The following is a 10,743-nucleotide window of genomic DNA, read 5'->3' on the forward strand; positions in this document are numbered from 1 at the left end:
ATTGCCCTTATTCAGTTTTGGAGGCTTCACCAGAACAGTGAAATTGAGTCCAAGGCATGTTTCCCTAACTTAACTTGGAGCTTCGTTGAACACTGATGTGTAAGTTTCTTGTGAGATTTGCACACCTTTACACAGACTGTGACTACCATTTTAAAGTCAGGCTCTTGACTTTTAGCTCTGCAATAAATCTTTCAGAGTAAACTTTTGCAGACGGCCTCAATCCCCTTAGGAGGAGCGGAGAAAGGAAAGAGGTCTCACTTGGCCTAATGCCTTCCTGTGAAGCAGAGGTCAAAGGCCTGTACAAAACAAGGAATAATCCCAGGTCCCCGATCTGCGGCTGCCTCATGTTGAGACTTGCCCAAACAGCCTCATTCCATTCATATTTCCTTCAGGGAAGAGATTTATCTCTAGCAAAGACAATGGTCTTCAACTCGGGAGGTTTCTGTTGCTGCTTGGGTATTATTGCGAGTCCTGAGATGAGCTCTTTCTCCCTGTTCTTTCACATTTCACATTTTAAGTTTCACATTTCTCGGCCTTTTGTCAGCTAGGGGAATATAACGGGTGAAATCACTGGGTCAACAGATGTTGTTTCAGGGCTGCTTTTCTAGCTACTCCTCACTAGGGATTCTTCATTTATTCATTAAATCATATTTTTTGAGTACTTACTGTGAGCACAGCACATAGAGTGGTAGAGTACAATACAACAGTAAACAGACACATTTCCTACCCATAAGGAGCTCACAGAGAATTGGTTCTAGGTTGACACTCAGAACTCGAGACAGAAACAGGCCTCTTCTGAGACAGTGGTTCTGAACCTTGGGGTTCAATACGGGATTCCTCCAGCTGCTGAAACTGTCTAGTCACCACCCTGGCAGCCTGTTTGTGCCTGGAAAGATAGGTCTCCCCTTCAGAAAGTCCCACAGAAAAAAGTGGCCTCTCAATTTACTCAAGTCCTGGGTAGTTCCACCCTGAGGTCCCCTTTCCACCAGACTTACTGGGTGCTGAACTTTGTCTTTCCTGTTTCGGTTTTATATTATTTCATCTTTCCTATTGTGTCTCTTACCAAATCCCTCCCCACCTGAATTTTGTATTGTGAGCCCCTGGAAGGTCAGGGACCATGACTAACTTTGTTTTTCTTAAATGGTATTTAAATGCTTACTGTGTTCCAGGTACTGTACTAAGCACTGTGGTAGATATAAGACAATCAGGTTGAACTCGGTCCCGATCCCACACTGGGCTCTCAGTCTAAGAAGTAGCATGGCTTAGTGGATAGAGTACAGGTCTGGGTGTCAGAAGGTCATGGGTTCTAATCCTGGATCTGTCACTTGTCTGCTGTGTGAACTTGGGCAAGTCATTTAACTTCTCTGTGTCTCTATTACCTCATCTGTAAAATGGGGATTAAAACTGTGACCCCCACACCACATGTGACAGGGACTGTGTCCAATTTGCTTGATTTGCTTGAATCCACCCCAGTGCTTAGTACAGTGCCTGGCACATAATAAGCACTTAATAAATACCATTATTACTATCATTATGATTAATAATAATAATAAGTAGAGGGAGTAGGACAGTCTCCACAAATGAATTAACTTAAGCACAGAGAACTAAAATGACTTGCCCAAGGTCACACAGCAGACAAATGGTAGAGATGGGATTTGAACCTAGATCCTCCGACTCCCAGACCCATGTTCTTTTTATGAGGCCACACCTCTCACCTTCGTATCTTTTTTCCCAGTGCTTTGTCCAGTATTCTTTACACAGTAAGTGCTTAATATTACTACTACAGCTGCAGCTACTATTCCAAAATCAAAGTGCAGTATGGAGTAATAGGGCTCCTCCTTTCTGCCACCATTTTGGCCTTCCATTGGACAGGGGTTGCAGCTCAGGTAGGCCAGGTTCTGGTAGTGAGATAATCCAGGTTAGCTCTACTGTGTGTACCAGAGAGCTAGGAGGAGTACACATACATGATGGCAAGCGAGGGGGACACGTTTGTGCCAGTAAGCGAGGAGCAGGAATTGTACATGCCTGGGGGAAGAAGGGGGACACACATGTGCCGGTGAGTGAGGAGGGGGGCATTTGTGATGGGACTTGGGAATGACAAGCAGCCTCAGAAAAACTAACAGATCAGATTCCCCACTTCAGGCTTTTTTGGTCTTACTCAACTACTCTTGACCACCCCCCAGCCCATGAAACTCCCAGGTCCATCCCCAAAAGATTTGCTGGTACAACTGTTAGCCCCTGAGGTGACTGCCCTGTTATCCCCAGAGATCTAGTGAAGTTATTTATTAAATGCTAATTATGGGCTAGACCTTGTGCTACTCTAAACAGTGCAAATTCAGTCCCTGTCCCATAATGAGGAATCACAGTCTATATGTAGTGGGGAGAAACACTAGCATAAAATAAAGACATTACCAATAATGGGAGCATTTAAACATACCAGAACAAGAGATAAAACACACAGTACATATTTGAACAGTAATTTGCAAGGGAATTAATGAATGGAATTTATTAAACATTTACTGTGAGCAGAACACTGTAGTAAACACTTGGGAGAGTTCAATAGCAAAATAATCATGGCATTATTCTGAACTCATCTCTCATTCGACCCACATATTCAATCTATCACCAAATCCTGTCAGCTTCATAACATAACATCTTATAACATCCCTTCCACTCCATCCAGACTGCACTATGCTGATCCAAGCACTTATCCTATCTCACCTTGACTACTGCATCAGCCTCCTCTCTGACCTCCCTGCCTCGAGCGCAGGCTTGGGAGTCAAAGAACATGGGTTCTAATCCCGGCTCCGCCACATGTCTGCTGTGTGACCTTGGGCATGTCATTTCACTTCTATGGGCCTCAGTTACCTTATCTCTAAAATGGGGATTAAGGCTGTGAGCCCCACTTGGAACAACCTGATTACCATGTATCTACCCCAGTGTTTAGAACAGAGCTTGGCACATAGTAAGTTCTTAAAAAATACCTTCATCATCATTATTATTATGATTATTTTTATTTCACTCTCCTGCCAGGATCATTTTTCTAAAAAATGTTCAGTCCATCTTTCCCCAGTCCTCAAAACCTCAAGGAGTTGCCTATCCATCTCTGCATTAAACAGGAACACCTTACCATAGGTTTTAAGGGACTCAATCAATTGTGGCTCTCCATACTACTTTAACTCACTTATTTCCTAATGCAACCCAGCCTGTACACTTCTCTCCTCTAACACCAACCTACTCACTGTACTTTGATGTCATCTATCTCACTGTTGACCCCTTGCCCATGTCCTTCCTCTGGACTGGAACTCCCTCCCCCTTCATATACAGAGGACCACTCTGTCCCCCTTCCAAGCCTTACTAAAATCATATCTCCTTCAAGAGGCCTTCCCCGACTAAGCCCTCATTTCCTCTTCCTGCAGTTCCCTTCTATGTCATCTATGCACTTGGATCTGTACCTTTTAAGCAATCGATATTCACCCCGCCTCAGTCTCACAGCACTTACATACAGAACTGTAATTTATTTTAATGTCTCCCCTCAAGAATGTAAGCATTTTGAGGACAGGGATCATGTCTACCAACTCTATCTTATTTGATTATCCCAAGTGTTAAGTACATTGCCCTTCACACAAGTCCTCAATAAATATTATAACAGAGTAGGTAGATGTGATTCCTGCCCTCAGGGTGTTTATACTCTACCTGGATGCAATACTGGTGATCTTCTGTCTTTGCTGCCAATGAGGCCTTTGCTACACAACTTCCCCCAGGGAACAAGAGCTCAATTCTTTGAAGACCTCCCTGCTCTCTCCCCTCAATTAATCCCCCAATCCTTGTGACCCAGATAGCAGGTTACATCAAAGGAGAAGGGGGAACAACCCCCCAGCTTCTTCCCTTCTTTCCCTACAGACACCAGAACAGAGAACACTGAGGAAAAGAAGTGGAAGAAAGAATGTCTGAAAAGGAGAAAGGGAGAGAAGCAATGAATGTCTAGTGTAGACCAGGGGAAACGGACTGTGTAACTGAAACAAAGAAGAGAGCCCACAAACCAAAAAGAGGGAAAAAAAGGGAAAGGGGGAAAAAAGCGATAGAGAAGGGATGTGGAAAGTGAGAACAAGGGGGAGGAGAGACAGCAACTGAGAGAGAAAAAAGAATAAGGACAGTGTGGGTGAGCAAACCTGGGAAAGAAGGAATGTCCACTGAAGCATAAACATTCTAAAAGCTTATGCAGCAGCAGGTTAAACAGAGTCTATTGTAAACTCTTTGCAAATAGTTAAAAACATAAATAATTTGTTGTTGCATTAAACAGGCACATTTTAATAATAATAATGTTGGTATTTGTTAAGCGCTTACTATGTGCCGAGCACTCTTCTAAGCGCTGAGGTAGACACAGGGGAATCAGGTTGTCCCACGTGGGGCTCACAGTCTTAATCCCCATTTTACAGATGAGGTAACTGAGGCACCGAGAAGTTAAGTGACTTGCCCAAAGTCACACAGCTGACAAGTGGTAGAGCCGGGGTTCGAACCCATGACCTCTGACTCCAAAGCCCGTGCTCTTTCCAGTGAGCCACGCTGCTTCTCTGAGCCACGCTGCTTCTCCATTTTACACTCCAGTGAAGACACACAGCAGGCAGGAAGAGGGTTAGAGGAGGTATGGGTGAGTGACCACAGTGGGGGAAGCATCACAAAGAGAGAACGAGACAAAAAGAGAGTTAAAAGAATGGAAAAGGAGAAGAACAAATGATTCCAATAACTGGAAGCCCATGGAGGACTGGGATTGGGTCCAACCTAAATAACTATATACACCAGCACTTGGAACAATGCTTGACACATAGTAAGAGCTTAACAAATACCATTTTTTAAAAAAGGAAAGAGAGAAAAGAAGGGGATAGAGAGAATAGAGAAGCAGAAGTACAAGGACAGAATAGAGACAATTAGGATCACAGAAAGGTAGAGGGAGAGACCTATATCGCAAAATCTGAAGTACCATAAGGGAGAGGAGAGGTTGAAAATAAAAATTGACAGGTAAGAAGGCAAAGGAACTTGGGAAAAAAGGAGTAAAGCTATGTCTGCCTAACCTTGGAGAAGACTGGTTGATAGTATTTCAGGATCAACTTCATAGCACATAGCTCTAAAGCCTGTGGAATTAGAGTTTAAAGATAGTAACAAGGACAGAATATCTAAGCTCAATTTTAAAGAATTTGCAAGAAAATCTCAGGAGATGGTGGAATTGCATCAAGGTCAGTTTTTGTCAAACATGATACTAGCATTGTTGAGGGTGATTTAATTGATAAATGATTCGTTTATATGTCATGGGCCCTAGAAATGTTTACACACAGAAAGGGAGGAACAGGTTTAATGGTCCAAAATGCAGCCTGAAAGAATCAGCATGAAAATTAGAGTTACAAAGTTACCACAGAATGCTGACAAGGAAATGGTAAAGTTCAGAAACAGCAAGTGAGCACCTAATGTTTTGTCTATAAATGTCTACTGTTCATCAAGGATTGGTTATCTTCGGATGTGCTTTACAATGACAATACAAGATAAGCACAAATAAAAGTACAATAATAATTACATTTATTTTAATTGGGCAGAAAAAAAGATTTACAATACCCAGTAGAGTCTGCAATGTTCAAAGATTTGTGAGAAGGAGCAAGCAGTAAAAATAGGGAGAGAGAAAGTTGAGGAGAGGATCAATTTCTTGCTGATGAAGTATGCTTAAAGATCAATGGATCTTTAAGACAAGGGTGGAAATTCCTTTAAATATGCAGTGAAAATGAACAAAAGCTCAAGATAAAAGCAAACAGTCTAAAACAATCACAAGTAGCTCAGTCTGAAAGCATGTCAGGATCACAATAAAAAGTTTGATATGTCATAAATATGCTATGAGAGTTTTAAATATTCAGTAGTGGACCACTAAATACTATTACCAGGAGTTTGCTGAGCTTCATCACATTTCCCTTAAATACTGTATCACATGCCCTGAGTTGGTGCACCAAGAATTAGTGAAGGAAACCTGCGTGCTTTCTCCTGAGTCTGCAAAGTCCATTTCAGTGTCACACACCTAGCTTCCATTCCCCAAACACCTCTTTGGATAACACCAGAAACTACTTGTGCCCACACTTTCCTTTTTTATGGTATTTGTAAAGTGTTTTCCATGTGTCAAACACTGTTCTAAGCACTGGGGTAGATACAGGTCAATTAAAGTCAGACATAGTCCCTGTCCTGCATGGGGCTCACAATCTAAGTAGGAGGAGAAACGGGTATTGAATTCCCATTTTACAGTTCAGGAAACTGAGGCACAGAGAAGTCAGGTCTAGGCCCAAGGCCACAAAGCAAGCAACTGGAATATCTGAGATGAGAAACCAGGTCTTCTGTCTTCAAGCCCCATGCTCCTTCCACTAGGCTACACAATTTCTCCTGTTTTTTAAAAAATCTTGAAATCCTAATTCCTTGGCATGGGACTAAAGCCAAGAACGAATGGCAAATACAAATAGTAATTAGGGGATTGATTAAATTCTTACTATGAACCAAGCTCTGTGATAAGAATTGGGATAAAATACAGGATAATCAGATCAGATGTAGTCCTTATCCCAGAAGGAGCTCAAAATCTCGGGTAAGGATAAGTGAGCAAGCAACATCTCTGCATTCTACAGATATGGAAAGTATGGAAACAAGCATGAAGCAACTTGTCCAGTTTCCCACAGGAGACCCATGGAAGAACTAGAGTGAAGACCTGCATCTCCTGACTTTCTTGGTCCATGGTCTTTCTACTAGGTCACTTTGCTACCTTCTTCCATTCTCAAATATTAAATATTCATTGAACCAAATTGTTAAAGAAGGAAATTTCCAGAGCTTTCTGAGCAAAGTGTTGGCTTTTTAAAGGATAAGCTTTGAAAATCTCTGCTTTATTCTAAAGAGACCCTAAGAAATGGAAAATACAGTCATACTTTGAGGTACATTACATTAAAGAGAAGCAACACGGCTCAGTGGAAAGAGCACGGACTTGGGTTTTAATTATCAAGTTCCCCCACTTAATAATTTGGTATTTGTTAAGTGCTTACTATGTGCCAAGCACTGTTCTAAGTGCTGGATTAGCTACAAGGTAATCAGGTGGTCCCATGTGGTGCTAACAGTCTTCATCCCCATTTTACAGATGAGGGAACTGAGACACAGAGAAATCAAGTGACTTGGGGTCGGGGGGATGGGGTGTCACCTAGATCTATTCAGTGAGGAAAGATTCCAAAGAAATGAAGAGATAAAAGCAAATACTCTGAGGTCACCTTTTATTAATTTTATTGCTTTTTTTTTTTTTTAGAAAGTTAGAGATGAGAATTAGCAATTTGTAACCAGGTCTCAAGGTGTGAAATTTGGCCTTCCAACTACTAGAGGCAGGGAGAAGAATTGTCAAACTAAGTGGGAACCTTGGATACCAGAGAACTAACAGTGTTATAATATTGCAAATATAACTAATCAACTATTCATTTTCAGGCCCCTTGAGGAGAATAGATCAGGGGAAAAGAAAAGATAGATGCATCTGATGATTTGGAATTCCATACATCTTAAACTAAATTCACTGCTCAATACTTCTACCAAAGGAAAGGACTTTTTGACCATTCCCCTCAGACAATAAGAATTGCTACCATGATTATTATAAGGTGGAATAAGAGTCCAAAAGGAAGGCATTGTTCAATGCCATTCATCATATCCCTGCTGATTATACTTATGCTTAATGTGATAGATTTGCTTTTGCTTTAATGGAAATCTGATGCTGAATCTCTCAGGGTCAAAAATGGTAAGCCTGAGACAGATTGATTAACTAAGTATTGTAATAGCAGAGTTTGGCTAAGTACATAACCATGCTTTGCAAGTGCCTAGGATACTAGACTATGCAAAAGTTCACGAGTAGGGTGTCCTAGGTCCTCACTGCAGACCAAAGGAGGGCTTATTAAATAGACCAACTTTATCTGCATTAACTTCTGTCTGTCTCCCCTATTAGACTATAAGCTTACAAAGGGCATGTGTTGTCTCTTCTATGTTCACCAAGTGCTGAGTACAATTCTCAGCATGCAGTCGGTGTTCAATTAGTGCTAGTGATTATACAGTGAAAACAGTAGCATTTCTGGAATTTTAAAATATGGATTCCAAAAATCTCATTCTTGCTCCCCAGCTGCTCTCTTTTTCAGAGCACATATCTGGGCCTGAAAAGATAAGATTTCACATCTTGAGAAGCAGCTGACAAGGGAAAGAGGCAGTAACTTTGGGTTGAAAACAAAACAAAAAACACCTGGTTTTCGATGTGTTCCATAGGACTGGATTCCTATGGTAAATTCCCTCCAATTCCTCTCTAGACTCAGATTCTCATAAAAACCAAACAAAAACTAAGTCAACAGGCAAGGTGAAATCGGTTTACATTTCTGAGGTGCCTGATAGATGACTGCCATAAGGACACCTGGTCTCCTTTGCCAGACTGGCCCATTGGGTAGAGCTATCTGCAAGTCTGATTTAATCAAAATCTTTTCCCCTCAATCAACCGGCACAGCATTTTTCCAATCCTCCTTGGAAATGAGGAATGACAGGCAGACAATGGAGATTAGATGACACTCAATGAGAGTCCTGGAAAGAACACAGCATCTCCTAAGTTTCCTCTAACTCCCATTGTACCAGACTGAGATGTTGAGAGACTGTATCGGGTATTGTGTGTGACAAACTAAAAGCTTCTCCCATTGGCCCTCTAAAAGATTCAGAGTTGGGTTTAAGCTTGCATCACAGCTAAAGCTTCCTCCTTCAAAGGCAATGAATTCCTAAGGGAGTGAAGAGAATTAACAGTCAGGGTCTGTTTGCCCTTCTGAACACTGGCCGAGAAATAAAGAGCATAGTCATCTCTCCCTATATCAGAGAAGAGTACGAAACTAATTTTTTATAGGGCCTCATTCCCACTGATGGAGCAAATATTGCAGTTTTAGTTCATAGAAGGCAGGCAGTTTTATCACTGAATAACAGTGGTAGCATGAACAGTTTTACATTTAAACACTGTGCGATCTCCTTGATCCATATTCTAAAATATCACCAAACCTTGCCTCACTTTCAATTTATAAAATGGCTTTGAGACTGACGATGAGATTTATAATTGCATGACTCTAAAATGCCCAGGAACCCATTGAACTAAATGGACAAAGGACCTTTTCTCCAACAAAATGAATAGAATTCAATGAAGGGCATGGCAGGTGCCAGTGAAATTTATTCTACTTCACAATAGGCATTTGCCAGATGCCTGTGCCCTGGAGATCAGCACAACCCATTCATGGGCAGACCCACTAAACCATCTATTTGGGTTAGATCGGGTAGCACCACAGGAATCTCCTCCAGGATGCAGGGGATTTTCATTTGCTGACAAATGCTGATGTTTTTGTGATTGGTTCCTACTCAGTTTACCATCACATTTCTCCTGCCCTTGCTCAGTTTCTATTTTTTTTGTTTTAAGGATCATCACTAAGCATCACATGTTGGGTTGTGAAAAAATGAAGCATGGAAAAAGACTCAAGAAAAATTTCCTCTTTGGCTTCACCTTTAGGGGTTGTGAGCTAATGCCCACTCCACCATGTCCTCAGGAGAGAAAGGGCTGTACTAAGCACTTAAAAATACCATTATTATTATTGTTATTAGTAAAAGACAAGGCCACCACTGCCAAAGAGCTTACAATGTAATGGGAAAGACAAGTGAACGAATATCCCATTGCATTTTAATATTTAATAATAATAATAGTTATGGTACTTCTTAAGTGCTACGTGCCAAGCACTGTTCTAAGTGCTAGGGTAGATAGGCCTCATGGGCTCACACTCTTAATCCCCAAATTACAGATGAGGTAACTGAGGCCCTGAGAAGTGAACTGACTTGCCCAGTGTCACACAACAGACATGTGGCAGAGCTGGGATTAGAACCCAGGTCCTTCGGACTCCCAGACCCAGGCTCTATTCTCTAAGCCACACTGTTTCAATAATAATGGTGGTGTTCATTGAGTGCTTGCTATGTGCCAGGCACTGTACTTAACACTGGGATCGATATAAGCACTGATTGGGTTGGACACAGCCCCTGTCCCACATGGAGCTCACAGTCTTAATCTCCATTTGACAAATGAGGTCATCGAGGCATAGAAGGCACAGAGCAGTTCATTCATTCATTCAATAGTATTTATTGAGCGTTTACTATGTGCAGAGCACTGTACTAAGCGCTTGGGATGAACAAGTCGGCAACAGATAGAGACAGTCCCTGCCGTGTGACGGGCTTACAGTCTAATCGGGGGAGACGGACAGACAAGAACAATGGCAATAAATAGAGTCAAGGGGAAGAACATCTCGTAAAAACAATGGCAACTAAATAGAATCAAGGCGATGTACAATTCATTAACAAAATAAATAGGGTAACGAAAATATATACAGTTGAGCGGACGAGTACAGTGCTGTGGGGATGGGAAGGGAGAGGTGGAGGAACAGAGGGAAAAGGGGAAAATGAGGGTTTAGCTGCGGAGAGGTAAAGGGGGGATGGCAGAGGGAGTAGAGGGGGAAGAGGAGCTCAGTCTGGGAACGCCTCTTGGAGGAGGTGACTTTTAAGTAGGGTTTTGAAGAGGGAAAGAGAATCAGTTTGGCGGAGGTGAGGAGGGAGGGTGTTCCAGGACCGCGGGAGGACGTGACCCAGGGGTCGACGGCGGGATAGGCGAGACCAAGGGACGGTGAGGAGGTGGGTGGCAGA

Source organism: Ornithorhynchus anatinus, chromosome 7, assembly GCF_004115215.2.
Source record: "Ornithorhynchus anatinus isolate Pmale09 chromosome 7, mOrnAna1.pri.v4, whole genome shotgun sequence".
NCBI lineage: Eukaryota > Metazoa > Chordata > Mammalia > Monotremata > Ornithorhynchidae > Ornithorhynchus > Ornithorhynchus anatinus.